The following is a 19,267-nucleotide window of genomic DNA, read 5'->3' on the forward strand; positions in this document are numbered from 1 at the left end:
AATCATATAAAAACTCATACTTGAAAACATGGCAAATAACTAAGAAACAATATATTAACAATGGAAGAAATAACAAAGAAGTAAAGAAGAAAGATTACCGAATTATATTGAACTATGAATAAGCAAAAGGTTTGATCTTGAATTGAAATCACAAAGCAATAAATTAAGGTTCTTAAACACTCTATGGAGAAACTAATAATAAAAACTAGATAGGAGTTAATAATTCTGATTTTTCTATTTATACAAGCCCTAAAACAATAGAAGAAAAATCTCGAAAGAAGGGCCCGAAATCATTAAAAGTCCGCGTCTCGTCAGACGCCCGATGACATCGGGCTTCAAAACAGATGAGTAAGGTTAAAATCGTCAGACGGCCGATGCAACCAGGCCGACCCGCCCGATGACATCGGGCGGTCTTATAACATGGCAAGCAGAGTGTCTGGAAGGGTGCCCGACGACGGGCAAACTCGCCCGATCGGGCGAAACACCGAAATACGACAGGGCGTTGAACGCCCGATCGGGTCCGCAACAAAAATTATAACCGCGCTGCTTCGCCCGATCGGGCTGGGCCGCCCGATACTATCGGGCCGATCACTGTTTTCTCGTTTCTTATTCTTCTTTGCTCAATGTCCCGGGAATCATCCTCGGGATCTAGAAACTCGGCATATAACCTCTCTAATCCACTGTGCAATCATGTAAAGTAGGTGATAGCTTCCAAAACCTACAATTCAATACAAAATAGCAAACCACAATTAGATGGAGAGAGTTAGTACCAAATGGCTCCTAAGAGCACCATAATCACAACTTTTAGCACATAACTAGGGGAGAAAACTCTATATAAAACCATAACATCATGTTCAAGCAGGGCCTCTGCACTAAACCTTTGTGGTTGAGTGTCAATCGCCTGGGAGATCACCGGATCAGATTCAGGAGGTGCAGCCAGAGTTGTGTCAGAAGAGTAGACATTGGAGGTGGCAGGGTAGGCATGGAGGATTACAGCGAGCACAACCTCTGAAGTTGAGGGTTCAAAAGAGTACACTGTATCAGAAGAATGAGAATTAGTGTCATTAAGGATAGAAGAAAGGCTTTTTTGTCTTTTCTTCGGAGGACTGTTGGAAGCTTGGTCATCCTAGTTTGTTTTCTGGATGTCAGGATTAGGGCTCGGTGCTCTGGTGGCAGTAGTATTTTTCACTTGTTCTTCCTCATCACTGCTGATTATTGTGGGGTCAATCGGAGAGAGTTTTTCAGAATCCTTTCTTTTCTGAGCAAGATTTGCTGAAACAGTAAACTATAGGGTCAGCTTTGTAACAAAGAAAGCTTGGTCAATGACAACTTGGTAATATCTTACCTGAGATGGGCTGGCGGTCATCTTCATCAGAGTCTGGTTCACTTGTTTTTAATGCAGACCGAGTTCGGGCTGAAGGGCTAGAAGTGATGATTCTTCTATGTTTGTTACCACGTTTTCTGTCTCCAGCACGGGTTGGGCGCTCAAAGGCTTCTCGAAGGCTGACGATTGGCAGATGAGGAATACGGTGAGAATGCTTATCATCAACGATGGGGATTGGTTGCATATTGAATTCAAGGGCATTCAATTCTCCTTCATGGATGGTAATTTCCGCTTGATCACCACTCTTCCTATTGAAAGAAGAAACCGCTTTCTTCTTGTGTCCTTTGCCTTCTGCATGCAACATAAGGGAAATGATTATTAAGTAGTTAAAATAGAAGATTCTGAGTAAGCAGTTCAAATGAGATGACATACCTTCGAATGATGTTACACTGAAGGGGAGGTTGTTGATGACTCTGTTTGCCAAGTTATTCCAGAATCCTTCGTGGTACCACCAAAAGGTATAGCTTTTAGTGACGAACTCCCAAGCATTGAAAGAAGGCAAAGTGCTTGTCTTAAACTGCACGGTTGGGCTCTACTAAACGTCCTCTTCCTCAAACAGGAATCTTGCTTCCCAGCAATGATTTCATGTGGTCAATATCGGGATGGCTAGAGATTGACATAGGCCGAACTGTCTGGCGACGAGTTGAGGATTGTACACCTCCAGACCAAAATGTTCAGGCTCTGCAGCGGGTAGGTCCATGGCAGTCAGGACTAAACACCAAAACTCTGAATCCTAAGTGAAGGAGTTCTTTAAGCCAATTTCCTGCAACCAGTCTGGAGAAACATCAAACCTGCCTACGCCAAATGAATTGGCACTGTCCTTGTCACATAAAGGATGTCAGGCGCTAGGTAGAGGGTCTAGTTGCATGAGGCATTTTATGGTCAAAGAAGGGTCCACCACCTTTTGATGGTCATAGCAAGAGAAATACATCTCTACGAATGAAAGGCAACTGGTTACCTGGGGTGTGTTTGTTGTTTTGGTTTTGCTGTCTTATTGTAGTTTAGCGATGATCTCATCTTGGGTTAGTACGAATCCAAGGTCAGTGAACAAGCTTCCCCAGCAAGTCAGGAGCTAGAGTGGACCTTCTATGCGGTTAAGGTCGTCCCCGTCGATGATTGTTTGTCTACATCTATATAGGCAACGATAAAGCTGTCCTAACATGATGGAGCCTAGCGTTAGAAATGATGAATTGAAGGAAATGTTCACGGCTAAAGGCAGAAACAAGGCTGAAATACTACCAGATTTACACATCATGAAACGAGTAAGGGCGAAGAGAATATAAAGTACCTCCTCCTCCTTGGTGACTTTTCGTAAAGAGTTGGCGAAGTACGTGATAAGTGCATTAAAGCCAATCTTACTCCGGTTGCCCTTTACTTCTTTCAGGAGTGTGTGACATTTGGTGTACAAGTCCTCGCGCCTTTAACCACGGTGAATACTCGCAGTTCCTGCCCTTCATCACTATACGGCGACAACCCAGTAAGAAAAGCGATGTGTGCCAAGGTAACTGGCATAAGACCCTGGCGATGGATAAAACAGTTAAGGACAGGGTCCCATAATGACATCAGTGCGCAAGTAAGTGATCCATTGAAGGGGATCTTGCTGAAGGTGGCAAGCTTTAGGAAACTTAAGACCCTTTTCGTTTGCCACACTGAGTGAAATTTCTTGAGGCGTTTGAACCAATCGTGGGCACGCATGTCTTGGACCCAGCCTTTGATTGGGTTTTAACTCAGGATCCATTGATGGGTTTGAGTACCTCTACCTTTCCCTTTTCCTTGTGGAACATAAGCACATAATTCATTGCCGCTCGAAGACCATCTTTGCCAAAGAAGTATTTAGAAAAGGTTGGAACTATTTCCCTCGCAAATTTCTTCCTGTCTTCCTCAATTTCAAAGCGAAATGAAAATACAGGACCAACGGAAGCAACGCCCTTCTTTTTGGGGGTTTCTATTTGCCAATATAGGTCGGGACAACATTTATCTTTGTGCTGTTCGATAAATCGGTACATGAGAACTTGATCAATTGGGAGACTCAAAATTTTACACTGATTAAGTGCTTCCGACGAAAATTCCTTTTTCAGATCGGCGGGAAAATTGGCGAATTTGGGTACGAAATCGAGAATAGCAGATTTGAGAAGAAGAAACTGCTTGAATGGAAAGGAGTTGGGGCAAGGATGGCATTTTAATACTTATGTGGGTCGTTTCGACCAAGGCGGTTGACCAATGGAATGACGTTTGGAAATTATGCTTTTACCCTCGTTAAATAATCAATATTTCGGGAGTAGAAGGTTGGTGAGTCTAATTGAATACACGCACTTTCCACAATAAAAACGCTTAAGGCAGCTGATGGACTTACTCTCATTGACTAAAGAGGAGTTGCTTCTTGATCATCTTTTGTCCAGTGTGATAAAATCTTCTTCAAAACCTCCTTCTCTGTCAGTTCTTGTTGAATTAATTCTCTAAGTCGACGATGGACTTTCGGTTCGAAGTGATTAGTAAAGCCAAGTCTTAGGGGTTCAAAGGTCTAATGTGGTCAACGGTTGAGAGAGATCTCGCTTCTTTTCCCTTTGAACTCAGAGAAAGGAAAAGAAAGGCACTAAGGGATGACGAGTTCCAGCGATTTCTCATCTGGCGTGAAGTGATTGGTCATCCTTACACAGAGGAGGAACACCGTGCAGACGAGAAGAAATTCATTGGAGAAATAGAGAGAGAGTTTGAGGAAGAACCAAACAATGATCAAGGAGATCCAAAAGAGGATTCCGACGAAGGATTTGTAAGTAAGAAGCAACGTCGCCAGACGCGTAAATTGAGAAAACCGACTAAAAAAGGGAAGTGTGAGAGGCAGATTGCCAGGGAACAATGTGCTCTAGAAGGAGATTTGTCCGATGATGCTGACTCAGACAACTACATGAGGGCAAAGGATGATTGATAGGGGTGTGTTCCTTTCCTTTTGTCTCTCCCTTTGTCTTTTCTCTGTTTCTTCCATCTCTTTTGTTACTATGTCAATGCTCATGGTGAATTAGAACAATGTTACATTGACGAGCAGCATATGTATGTATGATGCTAAAATTGAAAACTGATGATCCGCGTTACTATTTAGCTTATGCGTTTGTAATGATAGTGTTGCATCCTGGAATGTTGGCTCTTAACAAGTAATATAATATTGAAATATATTCTTGAGATTTAAGAGTTAAAAAATATTTCCATGATCATGATCAAAATAATGGGAACTAAAGCATTTCTTCACCAAGACATGTCCCGTCAAATAATGGTAATTAATGATATTGGGTTTTGAAAATAATTTTCAAAATATTTTCATAAACCGGGAAGTTTATTAAGGAAGCTTCGCTGTAGACCACGGTTCGGGTCCCTCTCGGGGCCCGGGTCCACGTAGGTGTGTGTTCGTGGGCTTGAGCCGCGGATCCCGCACGTGAGTGCGTTGGGGGAGTGTTGTCGAGTGGGGAATCGCCACCGTGCCTATACAGGTTAATCACGGACGCCCGAAACATCGGTGCCAAGTCAATGGCCCCACTGTCTGATCCATTAACCAAGTCGTGGGTTCAGGGACATGGTACGGAAAGAATCTTTGACCCAATCCGCCCGCATGTAGCGGCCTCTACTCGGTCTCATTGTAATTCCATTCAATAATAATCATTGGATGCAAACAACTTAGAAATATTTCCCTTAAGGATCCCTCTAACCTAAAATTACTAGAAAAGTGAGTTTCTATTATGCATGAATTGCTACCTAACCTAATTGTTGTGACCACTTCAAATTAATCAAATCAATAAGGTGCCTAAAATCCGTTTGTCCATGATTAATCTGAATTTAATGTGATCTAAACAATTTCCGGTCTTGTTTAAGCAATCAAAAAAACGTCTCATGCATGAACAATAATACATATGTGATGATGATCAATATGCAACGATAGATAACTCAAATATATAAATCAAACTCACCTTAGACCGCTATCAACACAAAAGAAAACAAAGGTTAGTGTGTCAAAGCCTTGCTTCCAATTGAGTTGCTTATCACAATAAGAGAAATCGTTAGCATTGACAATCACAATTAAAATAATTATGAAAAAGCAAAAACGATATCAGGCGAATATGTTTACATGATTGAAATTCAAAAGCAAAATAAAATAAAAGTATTAAAGATTAAGGAAAAAGAAAGAGAGAGAGAGTTGGATTGAATAGCCTCAGAATTTTGTACCAAGATTCGCAAAGAAGCGACTCCGAAAGTTGCGGCGGATTCGAGAACCTTGAATGTTGTGAGTGATTTGTGTTTTGTGAATGATTTTTGCGGAGAGAGAGATTTGAGAGAGTTTTGAATTGCACTAAGCACCAGAGAATTCGTTGATTAGTAATTGATGATCGAATAAGCACCGAGAGCATGTATTTATAGGCGTTTGGAAAGAAAGATAGATAAAAAACGAAAAAAAGATACACAGTATATAGCCGTATATACGGTTTGGAGAACCATATATACGGTCCATATAAACGTATATACGGTCATATGGACCGTATATACGGTTCTGGTGACGTGGCTTGCCACGTCACACAGTTTATACGCTGTATATCTTTTTTGTTCGGGTGTTTATATCCGTGTTTTCTGAATCTAATCTACGAATCTGGAAATGTCCTTTATCCAATTTATCCATTATCCATTTGTAGCTTGCTTGGAGATCAAGTTTTAATCTTCTAGAATATTCCGGATCGTTCTTATATTTTCTGGAAACCCGAATTTATTTGTTTTCGAAAATCATTTTATAAAACTTTTAAAAATCATAGAAAATCAAACAAAAATCAGAAAAATAATCTAAAAATACTGGCGGAAATTAGAAAAATGACCTATGAAAAATATTATAAAAAATCCTAAAAATAAAGAAAAAAGCCTAAAAAATAGAAAATAATAATTTCCGCCTAATATTATGCTCTCGGTGTATGATTTCAAACTCAACTTTAATTCAACTTGTGCAAATGGATTTGGTTTGATGGATGTGGTTTGTGGATTTTGTCGCAACTTTCGAAGTCGACTTCTATTTCGAAGTATCGTACTTTTTCTCATCGGCTATTCAATTTGGGGAGACATTTTTAGGTGTCTACAGAAGCCCCCACTTTGACTAAGTCTGGAGAGAAGCTTGTTCTCGTATAGACGAAAGTCAAAGTATTCGATTCAGGACGGAGGATAACTCAAGACGTTCTGCGATCTTGAATCACCCTATTACGCCGGTACCTGCAAAACAATGGTTAGTTTTACCTGTTACCGCGCGCCATGCGGCTGTACTCCCTTGGAAGCGCTTGGATCCTTGGGCGATTTTCTCCTTACGGCTGACCTTGGCTTTTCAGGAGAAATATGGTCGTCCACAACGGTCAAACTGTTGTGAGCTGGAAGTCTTCTACAACAGTCTAATTGTTGTAGGTTAAGGTTATCTTCAACAGTCAAATTGTTGCACGTTAAGGTTATTGACAATGGTCTAACTGTTGTGGGCTGAAGTCGACTGCAACGGTCTAATTGTTGTATGTTAAAGTCATCTACAATGGTCTAATCATTGTAGGTTAAGATCATCAGCTGCGGTCTAATCGTTGTTGGCTGATCTCGGCTTTGTGGATTCCTTGAGAAGCGCGTCGTTCTTCAGGAGGTTTTCCCTACGGCTGACCTTGGCTTTTCGGGAAGAGCGTTGCGTATAGCAACAATCGCGTATAGCGATGAACGCCGTATAGGCATGTATGAGTGTATCATGAGTAGTTGTGAATAGCAACAATCGCGTATAGCGATGAACGCCGTATAGGCATGTATGAGTGAAAGATGAGTAGTTGCGTATAGCAACAATCGCGGATAGCGATGAACGCCGTATAGGCATGTATGAGTGAAAGGGATAGTTTGGTAATTTTGTTGTGCAAAGAGGGTGTTTTGGCAATTTGGTGAGTATTTCAAAAGCTTGTTTTGAATTCCCGCGAAGTAGAATAGTCGTTAGAAGGTTGAAACAGTGCGCGGGAAGTGCAGAAAGTGGTCTGACGTGGCTGCCAACTCAGCCAGTACCGTATATACGGTGGGCAAGGTCGTATATACGCTAGATTGAACCGTATATACGCTTCAATTAGGCGTATTTGTGCCGTATTCTGAGCGTATTTAGTTGTTTTGTTGGGACTTATTTTTTATTTCTGCATTGTGCGAGCCTTGTTGAGTACTTTTGGAGCATCTCTCTCATCCAAGCATCTCCAAATCCTCCTCGAATTCAGTCCCCTTGCTTCCTCTTTCATTCCCTCGAAGATTATTCACACAATTCGGGTATGTTTATCTCTAATTCCCTTCAATTTGTGCGAAAATGTGATCTAGGGTTTGTGAATTTGGGGCTTTTTGATTTTTGCTAAATTTGTCTTGAACTGTCTTGTGTTTGTACTTGTTGTTGCTTGAACTTGTTGTGTCCTTGTTGTGTGCTCACGCTAGCATTCGTTTTGAGCATGAATTGGGAATGGTAGTATGAAACTCAACTCCACTTAGCTTGAGAAGGTGAATATCGAATTTCTTTGGTGATTTTTGGCTTGATTCTTGTTTGTCCTTGTTTACTAGTAATGTATGCTTGAGTGGTGATTATGTTTTATGCCTTCCTTGTGTTGAATTGATTCATGGCCATTGATAGTAGCTCATCTTCAAGCCAAAGCTCTACTCTTGCATATTTTCACTATTCTTTAACTCAAAAAGCTTGTTCAAGAACTAAATACATAATGTATATGTTTTGAGCTTTCTTAGAAATGCTTTAAGTTTCAAGCCCATAGTTATCATGATCTCATTCTTGCCATGCTAGTTCACATATTTTCACTATACTTTAATCCAAAGAAGTTTGTTCATGAATCGAATGTATAATGTGTATGTTGTGAGTTAGCCTTGAATTCGAGAGTTTATACATGCTTTCGTTGATGGGCCTTTCATTACATAATAATCTTAGAACCTTATTCTATAGTTATTTATGCAATGTATTAGGATGAGAATGGGTTATGAATACCCCTTTTTTGCCTTCCGTGGTTGTCGTTGGCTGCTTTGGTGATTTGGAAATGGCTCATACATGGTCGTTGTGCGGCCCATTCATTTTGTGATAGCCTCATATTTGCAGGATGTCGAACCCTTCTGAAGTGACGTATGGAGCTGGGGAAGTTTCTCGTCGTACTAGGCGTAGGAACAAGTGGAAGTGTCCTGCTTGGTTTTCTGATCAGTTATGGTGCTACAGGGAGAACCATATCTCCAACCGTCCTCTCTCTGGAATTGTAAGTGCCTTTCTCTTGTTTTTGTAGAATCATTTTGCGTACATGCTGTTTTATTGAGACTCTCTTGTCTTTGTAGGACAACTACACGTTGCGAGGATATGGTCACCTCCAGGGGGTGGTGGCCTTCTTTGACGAGGATGTTCTGTCAGATGAGAGATTTATGAGGCTCGTACGGGGTGCCGGATTTGGTAGATTCCTGGATGCTCTTAAGGCGCAGACTTGGGATAGAGCTCCTCATCCCTTCGTCTTGGCACTATTGGAGTGGTTTTGGGATACCACTAACACATTTCACTTCCCGTGGGGTGAAATGACCATTACCCCCTTTGACTTCCAGATGTTGACAGGATTAGTCTTTACCGATGAGCCTGTCGTCATTGATGAGAGCTTGGTGACAGGTACAGAGGAGTTGAGGCTCCTAATAGGGCCTATTGCTGCCATCTCGAAGGGGCAAAAGACTATTCGTCCTAGTACTTTGTTGGAGGGGCTTAGCATTCCTAAGACGACTGATGAGCAGCGGGCCCGAATCATCTGCTTGTTGATGGTGAACAGCTTTCTCGTTCCCGATGTTGGGGTTGACACTTGTTGCCATCTTCGGTATCTGGCTTCTTTGACGGACCTTCATATGGCTGCGCAGTATGACTGGGCGGGATTGAGTTATGCTCAGTTGCTTTTGAGCATGAGGAAGGCTTGTTGTCAGCTGGATAATTCTGTGAATGTCTCTATTTCGGGCCCATGGCGAGTGATTGAGGTACGTATTTCACGCCCTATTCACTTCACATTATTTCGCTCTGTTGGTTATCTGGCTGACTTGTCTTGGAACGTTTTCGTAGTTGTGGGCCTATTCTTACTTGCGTCCTTTAGCCCCCAGCCCTCCAGAGGCTCTACAATATCCTGCCGCTAAGCTGTGGGATGTTCGAGCTCATCTTAGGCCGCAAAATGCCCTTGCAAAGACTCGTAGAAAGATTAGGGAAATGACAGAGGCTGAGGTGAGCTTGCATACGTGCTTATTGTTCTTTACTTGATTTGGTGTATGACCCCTTTTTTATGACTTTCCCATGTCTATTGACCATAGGTGCATTTTCGTCCCTTTGCTGGTATCAAAGCTCCGCGCAGTATTGCCCGAGCGAGGGAGTTGACTGCCGCTCGTCGAGTGTTCGAGACTTCTTCTGCCTCAGTATTTTATCTTGGTGAACGAGTTGTGAGGCAATACGCTCGTGATCATTTTGTGGTCCCCATGGATCCTCCTGCGTTGATGATGAGCCCGGACCTCGAGAGTGCCCTGGGTGAGGAGTCTTATGAGGCTGTTGGCTATGCGATTCTGTTACTTGAGGACTCGGAGTATGCGGAGGAGCTGCTCCCTCGTCTTGCTCCGTCGGTCAGGCTTGTTGATCGTCTTAGGGTATGCTCTCCCTCTACTTAATTTTATTTACATGTTTTATCTTGTAGTAAGTAACTCAGAATGTGTTCTGCAGAGCAACTTTGCGGATGGTGAGGTTCCCTTTGCTGACCTTACGATCAGTTACGAGGGTCCATCCGGTCGAGTACGGGAACTTTGCGGATGGTGAGGTTCCCTTTGCTACCCGTTCCTCGCCTCCAGACTTCTCACGAGTAAGTTTCTCTGGCCTCGAACCTAACACTTGTGTGTTTTACCAAACTAACATTTGCCATGTTTCAGTTTAACCGAGCTGGATCAGAGCGCATACTCAGATTAGTCGACTCTCTGAAATGGAATCTTCGTACCCAGTGAGCTCGTTCGGTAAATTGTCTTTTGTGTTCTTCATTTTAAATGACTTTGAACTCTTGTTCGCTTGTTCTCATCTTAAATTTTGAACAGTTCACGCCGGCGCCCCAGTTCATGCCCCAACCTGTGCCTCAGTCTCGGCCTCAGACTTAGTTCATGCCCTCCTTTCAGTCTCCGCCTGCTCCTTATCCTGGTTTTCAGCCGTTCGTTCCCGAATTTCCTATGATGTCCACATCTTCCAGAGCTTTGACTAGCCAGATGCCTCACGTGCCGATGTATTATCCGTGGATGCCGATGTTTCCGACTCCAGACGGCTATGGTGCCGATACTCATGGAGGTGTCGGTGGTGATCAAGGGACTGAGAACCCTTAGGACATTTTTAGCCTTGTACTTACAAAGTTCTATGGGTTGTGTGTGATGTGTATGCAAACTTTATGTGATGTATGGATTTTGTGTGAATTTTGTATATGCAATGAACTTTGTGATGCAAAGGAGGTATCGACTCTCTCCCTAAAAAGAAACAAAGAAAAAACAACCGACAATTTGAGTCAAACATAGCATTGTATCGTTATGATCTAGCCGATGTGGGCTTGTCTTGGTAGTTTGGACCGACGTATGAGATTCTCCCTTTTCGTTATGGCGTATACGAGCGTAGGAAGATGTATAAACCCCCCGTATTTGCTGCAGAAAACATACGAAAGAATGCCCAGTTGTCTAGCCACGTCATCTGACACGTGGGAGAGAGGGGAAGTAGCCGTATATACGGCTAGGCCTTCCGTATATACGGCTATGCCTGCCGTATATACGGTGAGAGCAACCGTATATACGGCCCACTGATCCGTATAAACGGTTGTTCTGCTTCCTATCTTGCTCTGTTTATATCTATCTTCTTCCGTATCTTTGTTCCAAACCGCTTATATCTATCTTTTCAAGGCCGAAAATCAACTTTCTACTCTTATAAAATAGACTTGCAGCCCTGTGATTATTTCCCACTCCGAATAAACACTCTAAACCTCCTTCAAAACTTGTCATGGCTCGTAAGGTAAGTTTTGCTCTTGACTCTTGGATTCGTGACCTCTCCAACTCTTCCAAAGGTGATGTTCGCGACCACCACTGCGGTATTCTCTTGAATTTAAGGTTAGTGCAACTTGATATGTCCTTCTTGTGTGCCGCAATATAGTTTTGGAATCCTCAAACGCACTCCTTTTGCTTTAATAACAATGAAATTACTCCTTTGCCCGAGGAGGTTGGTGCGATTATTGGTTGGCCTAATGATTCTCCTCCATGTTCCCCCAACTTGTCTGAATTTTTCTATAAATTCTTTGAGAACTTTTTGGGGCTTGAGGGCTGTAAAATTTCTGAAATTGTTCATGGCCACGAGGTGAATTTACTCAAACTTATCGATTACTTCAGAACGATGGGGCGGATTAGTTCGGCTCATAGGAGAAGGGCTCTCATCTTTTGTTTGTTTTGTCATTATCTTTTCCCTCACAAGTCAGAAAATTATGGTTTCGCCCCCGTTATTGCTATTGTTGAACAATGTGAGGTTGGGCGTTCTCCTTCTTTGCTTTGTTGCGGAGAATTGTTGCTTGCTTTGGACGATCTTAAGAAGGATCCGAGCGCTCCGATGACTTGCTGTCCTTATATATTGCAGGTAAGATCACATTCTTTAATTTCGTTAATTAAAGTAGTAATTTCCTGTTTTTCATGCTTTATAATGTGTTATGTGTTATTGGCAGATATGGTTGATGGAGCGTTTGACCTTGATTGCACCTCCTGAAAACATGGAGTCTTACAACACTAAGAGCTATTGTACTCGCAAAAGATTATATATGTCCCGCTTTGATGATGGATGGGCCCAATACTTTGCGAACAAAGAATTCTCTATTCGTTGGGTCGTTCCATGGTGGCACATTGAAAGAATGATGACTTCTGATGATCGAGAAGGTTTGACGATTAGCGGTTTATGGACGTTGACTTCTTATTTTCCTACAAGACTGATGAGACAATATGGTAGGAAGGAAGTGATCCCGGATCGTGATACTGTTAGACCTACCAATCGGGCTATTGTAAGCCGATCTTTGAAGCGATGGGGCGACTTTTGGATGGCTCAACCTAAGCTTGATGTGTTAGACTTGGATGATTGCGATGCAACGACCTTTCAATTTTACAAGAAGTGGATGTCAACTAACAACGCGACGGCTCGTGCTGAGTACAGAGTTGCGGAGGGAAAGGATTCGAATAGAAAACGACCCTCAGAGTCTGAAACTTCGTATGAACCTACCCCTAAGCGGTCGGAAAGGAATAATGCTAGCTCGGTCAAGGACAGACTCGGTCCTAAAGTTGCTCCTGTTTAGAGTCGATTGGGCTTGGAAGGATGGATTGGATTTGGAAGAATGGATTGGGCTTAGAAGGATGGTCTGGTCTTGGAAGGATGAATTGGGTTTGGAAGAATGGATTGGGCTTGGGACTCACGCGGACGGTTCCTAGGGCCGAGCAAGGGCTATATCGACGACTTCACCTAGTTCAAAAAAATTAGACTCTTAGTGAACTTCCTTGGTCATTAGAGAATGCAAATGCAAATGCGTGTCCTAACTTCATGGTCATCTTTCCTAGGATGCATGTATGATGAATGCAAGGTGCCCTTCTATTTTTGAAAAATAATTTTTTTTGTTTTTTTTTTTGGAAAGGGCATCGAATGATATGGAAATGTATGATATGCACATGTGTCCTAAGTGATTAGAGTTGTATGATGTGGACTAAAAGATGACCATGAACTACATGAAAGTGACTATGAATGTGAAGAACTATACGATGGCTAGGGCCCATACAACACATATGCAATATGATGACAAGTCAACTATGGTCGGTCTAGGTTAGGTCAAAGAGGGTACCACGCCTAAGGGTAGAGCTGGGTCCAATTTCACCACTAGCAATTAGCGATGTATGGCCGAGTTACCCCTTATGTACACGCATCCAGTAACACGTGCACACACGGCATGGGCGGGATAGGACTTGCCTTAGCCATGTGATCCATTAACCACATGCAACCAAGGTAGTATCCCCCCTTAAGGAAGTCTCGAGCATAGAACATGCCCATATTGAGACCAAGGAACCTAAGGCGCGATCCTATTCGGAGGGTCACATACAACATGCAAAATCCAATGAAAATAATGATGGAATTACGAGACTTTCAAGTCTGTCCACTTCACCTGCCGGTGATTATCTCAAGTGAAGTCGCCAATTTGTAGACCTCGGTTCGGGTCCCTCTCAGGGCCCAGGTCCACGTAGGTGTGTGTTCGTGGGCTTGAGCCGCGGATCCCGCACGTGAGTGCGTTGGGGGAGTGTTGTCGAGTGGGGAATCGCCACCGTGCCTATACAGGTTAATCACGGACGCCCGAAACATTTGTGCCAAGTCAATGGCCCCACTGTCTGATCCATTAACCAAGTCGTGGGTTCGGGGACATGGTACGGAAAGAATCTTTGACCCAATCCGCCCGCATGTAGCGGCCTCTACTCGGTCTCATTGTAATTCCATTCAATAATAATCATTGGATGCAAACAACTTAGCAATATTTTCCTTAAGGATCCCTCTAACCTAAAATTACTAGAAAAGTGAGTTTCTATTATGCATGAATTGCTACCTAACCTAATTGTTGTGACCACTTCAAATTAATCAAATCAATAAGGTACTTAATCTGAATTTAATGTGATCTAAACATTTTCCAGTCTTGTTTAAGCAATAAAAAAAAAACGTCTCATGCATGAACAATAATACATATGTGATGATGATCAATATGCAACGATAGATAACTCAAATATATAAATCAAACTCACCTTAGACCGCTATCAACACAAAAGAAAACAAAGGTTAGTGTGTCAAAGCCTTGCTTCCAATTGAGTTGCTTATCACAATAAGAGAAATCGTTAGCATTGACAATCACAATTAAAATAATTATGAAAAAGCGAAAACGATATCAAGCGAATATGTTTACATGATTGAAATTCAAAAGCAAAATAAAATAAAAGTATTAAAGATTAAGGAAAAAGAAAGAGAGAAAGAGTTGGATTGAATAGCCTCAGAATTTTGTACCAAGATTCGCAAAGAAGCGACTCCGAAAGTTGCGGCGGATTCGAGAACCTTGAATGTTGTGAGTGATTTGTGTTTTGTGAATGATTTTTGTGGAGAGAGAGGTTTGAGAGAGTTTTGAATTGCACTAAGCACCAGAGAATTCGTTGATTATTAATTGATGATCGAATAAGCACCGAGAGCATGCATTTATAGGCGTTTGGAAAGAAAGATAGATAAAAAACGAAAAAAAGATACACAGTATATAGCCGTATATACGGTTTGGAGAACCGTATATACGGTCCATATAACCGTATATACGGTCATATGGACCGTATATACGGTGCCCTCCACCGTATATACGATTCTGGTGACGTGGCTTGCCACGTCACACAGTTTATACGCTGTATATCTCTTTTGTTCGGGTGTTTATATCCGTGTTTTCTGAATCTAATCTACGAATCTGGAAATATCCTTTATTCAATTTATCCATTATCCATTTGTAAATTGCTTGGAGATCAAGTTTTAATCTTCTAGAATATTCCGGATCGTTCTTATATTTTCTGGAAACCCGAATTTATTTGTTTTCGAAAATCATAGAAAATCAAACAAAAATCAGAAAAATAATCTAAAAATACCGGCGGACTCAGAAAAATGAGAAGAATAAGATGAAAAGTGGAAATTCGAAAAATGACCTATGAAAAATATTATAAAAAATCCTAAAAATAAAGAAAAAAGCCTAAAAAATAGAAAATAATAATTTCCGCCTATATTATGCTCTCGGTGTATGATTTCAAGCTCAACTTTAATTCAACTTGTGCAAATTGATGTGGTTTGATGGATGTGGTTTGTGGATTTTGTCGCAACTTTCGAAGTCGACTTCTATTTCGAAGTATCGTACTTTTCCTCATCGGCTATTCAATTTGGGGAGACATTTTTAGGTGTCTACATTTGCGATTTATTACCAAGCGACATGGACGGTTTAGAAAGCCACTACTACATACGTCGTTTAACCTTCCATTTTCCACTTCTCTCTATAAAATCTCTCCGTATTATTCAGTTCTTCCTCAATCCTTATCCTTTCAAAATTTCTCTCAAATATTTTAGAAATCATGTTGTTCATCAGTCCACACAAAGAGATGCCAGTATTCAACATTTCCAACCCAGGAATTGAAGGGGTGTGGGAATTCTATGAACCTCTCAATCATAATGCCTGGACCATCCCAAGCAGGGTATTGCAGGAGTATGGTAATCTTGCCTATCCGGATGAGTGCGAAAATCATCAGTTGGCTTTCGACAGGACGTTTGAGTTTCTTAACTCGAAAAGGGACGCATTCGTCCATGATCCCGCTCAGCGATGGGGCAACAATCCATTAATACAGGAAGAAAAGGAGGGGGAAAGTAAGAGAATTATTCTGGGTACCTATCATGACTTGGACTTTCTCAAAGTTCATTTGTTTCCGAATATGAAGAATAACGGTTATGCTCTACAAGATTTATCTCTAGTATGCAAGGCTTTCGTTGTTGGTGCTAGGGTTGTTTCAAGCGAAAAAGTTGTTTTTTACCATCATTTGGTAAAAGTAAGGGCGGAGTTCTATGAGGTGTATTTGGCTCCATGATCTGGAGGGTCTATGCAGACAGTTCGATATAAGTGCTGCTGTCAATTATGGGACGAGTACATCCAACAACGGCACTATGTGAATTGGGGATTAACAGCGCCCGAAGATGACGAGTTTGAGGGATACTTGGAGCGTGATGACGTTAAAGAAATTGTGTCTCGACTTCCAAACGCTCCTATGGTTGTCCTCCCTTAAGCAGAGCCCCAAAATAATTATGTATTTCACTATATATAATTAGGCTGTCTTTTGGATATTCATGAAGAAGCAAAGTTTCAAAATGCTCTTTGTGCAATTTGAACTTAAATTCAGAACTATTGTAAAGACTTGTCAAAAAGTATTGCTTGGCAATGTTACAAGTGTATTTTGAATTTCTATTAATTAATGAAAATATTTTGCTTAAATACAGAGCATCTTCTCTTTATTTGCTTTGGCATAATATTAGTACAAAATCATTAATTAATAGTGAAAAGACATTTCAATAGTAATACTGGCGTCATCACTAAATGACTGCTCAGTAATGATGACTCTCGTGGGATAATGGGTCAATTTATGACTTTGGTTCCCAAGTAATTTTCCAAATTAAAGGTAATTGCAATTCTCGGGAACCGTGTTTATTTAATTGAACATCATCCCATTTGTAAAGTTCCCTTTTCATTTCTCATGCAAACATAAGATGACTACAAAATTATATTCATACTAATATAAAGTCACTCATAGATCGAAAGTGTGAAAATGAACGTACTTGAGTTTCTGGCGATTGAAGAATGTTAATTCGCAAGGACTCAAGTGATATCGCCCTTGCAAATTAAGGGGGCAATTTGTTACGGATAAAAATTACATAGTTTGACTTCGTTGACTTAAGTAGGAAGTTTGACCAATGACTAGTAACTAGCGATGAATAAGGCAGAAAGGATGAACTGGCGATACATGCCATTCTTGGTAGAGTTTCAGTTTGGCGACGCGACGACAGCGGTAGAAGGGAATTGTAGCATGAACGGCTCATCAGGAGATGGCCCACGAAGAATCAAGCGACAGTGAGGCTTGGAGGGAAATTACGAATGTTTGAAATATGAAAAGAGGCGGCAAGAAATCGTCAGATGAAGTAACTTCCACCCACGATCTCACCTTTGGAGGTCTATAAATAGAGGCAGTGGCAAAGCGGAAACAACAACAACACATCTCTTTTCTTCGCATTTAGTTCCTTTAGCCACACTTGGCTTAGTAGCCAAGTTAGTTTAGCTTAGCGTAGTCTAGATTAGTCTAGTGTAGCGTAGTTCATCCAATTATGGATCATTTGGATGTTCGTTTTTCATCCCATTTGTGTGAACATGAAGGTAATCATCCTTCCTTGTAATACAATGGTAGTCTGATACTTATCCCTTTTAATGGATGGTGTTTGTTTCTCTTTCATTTCTGTTTGTTTTATGCTTCAGATTTATTCCACAACAAGTGTTTTCCTTATGTTCCATCTTCTTGATTAACTCTGATTGCTTAGGAGCCATTTTAACGTTAGCGAGGTTATCTATATAATTAGTAACCAGAGGGGCAGCCCCCTACCGAACTAAGAACAATATTGGGCGGTTGACTTGTTGGTGAAGTGCAAAATCTCCTCAACACCTAGTTCACCCATCTTCCAGCCAACTCAATTCAAACTTGGCAAGATCTGCAAGGGCAGTTTCTTCGCTATTTTACTAGAGTGGAAGCTGGAGTCTCCATTGGACATTTAGCCAAGATTACGCAGGACAAGGGAGAACATGTGAAAGATTACATCGCCAGGTTTAAGAGAGCCAAAAACAGATGTCATCTTAACCTGCCCGAATCTAAATTCGTTTCTATAGTCCAGAAAGGGTTGTCTTTTCCTTTTAGGAAGAAAATTGAAGGACAACATTTTCCTGATTTTGTGACTCTGGCTAGCGTTGTGGTGGCGTATGAGAGATGTTTGGCTGAAGAATCTAAAAGCAAACATAAGTACTACGCTAACTATGCCAACTGCACAGAAGAGATCCAGGATCAAGATGATGATCAAATGGATGTGGCAATGGCAGAGATTGTCCAGGGCCCACCATTTAAATGTCCCCAATTAGTTTGCAAAAAGTCTTCGCAAAAGAAGGACTTTAAATCTTATCAAAGAAGAGATTACACGTTTGACATTAAGAAATGTGATGAAATCTTTGATTGGCTTTTGAAGTTCAAGAAGATTAAACTAGTGGGTAGGCACAGAGAAAGGGATCCTAACGAAATGAAAGGAAAATTTAACTGTAAATGGCATGATGCCTTCACACATAAAACTAACGATTGTGTAATTTTCAAGAATAGAATATAGGATGAAATTGACAAAGGAAATATAAATTTTCCTGAGAAGAGAGCAAATGCGTGTGAAATTGATTTTGATTTCCTTTCAGAATTAGAACAATATGAGATGGATAGCAATATGGTCGGTATTGATACTAATGTTGTTTCTCATATTGACATGCAGGAGCTCTCTAATGTACCTATTGCTGTAAAATTATACTGAGCGTGTTGTGAAGGAAGTAGTCTTAATCGCTCCAGAGTGACAAGAGCAAGATTATGACAACCTCAACATGTGGAGATGGCATTTCAGTGTTACACACTCAACTTATCAATGTAAGGCTTTCAAATGATTCATTAATAAAAAGATGAGGACTGATGGATTGAAAATTTTGAAACAAGAATACCAAGCTCTAGATCTTGCCAATTTTCAACCCAGGGGAAAGAAAGCTGATAGTGATGAGGTGCAATCTAATGTTGTCACTTGCAATGCCAATCATAATGAAGATGTTGGTCAGAAGGGTCAAACGTACATGGAGGCTGTTCAGAAATTCCCTCTGCAAACCAAAGCAGTGGAAGGCCTGAAGAAGTTGCGCTTCTCTATGTGCCTATCTTGTGCTGACATGCTCCATTATGAGTTAGTAAGGACGGAAGTTATCCCTAATAACCCAAGCTGGGTGCCTAGACATCAGAAGCCTCAGTTTCAAGGAGGATTAAGGAAGGGACCAGTCATCCTTCCTCGAATATCTCCTAATGTTTCAGTCTTGACTAGGTTGGGCAAACCCAAAGTGGTCCAATTGCCTAGTAAGAATGAGAAGGAGCTAAGCTTAGACCAAGGTGTCCGGGAGAAAGAACGTAAACAAGGGGATAACGACTTGAATGAAGACAAGGAACAAAAAG

The sequence above is a fragment of the Beta vulgaris genome, chromosome 9 (genome assembly GCF_026745355.1).
Source record: "Beta vulgaris subsp. vulgaris cultivar EL10 chromosome 9, EL10.2, whole genome shotgun sequence".
NCBI classification, from domain to species: Eukaryota; Viridiplantae; Streptophyta; class Magnoliopsida; order Caryophyllales; family Amaranthaceae; genus Beta; species Beta vulgaris.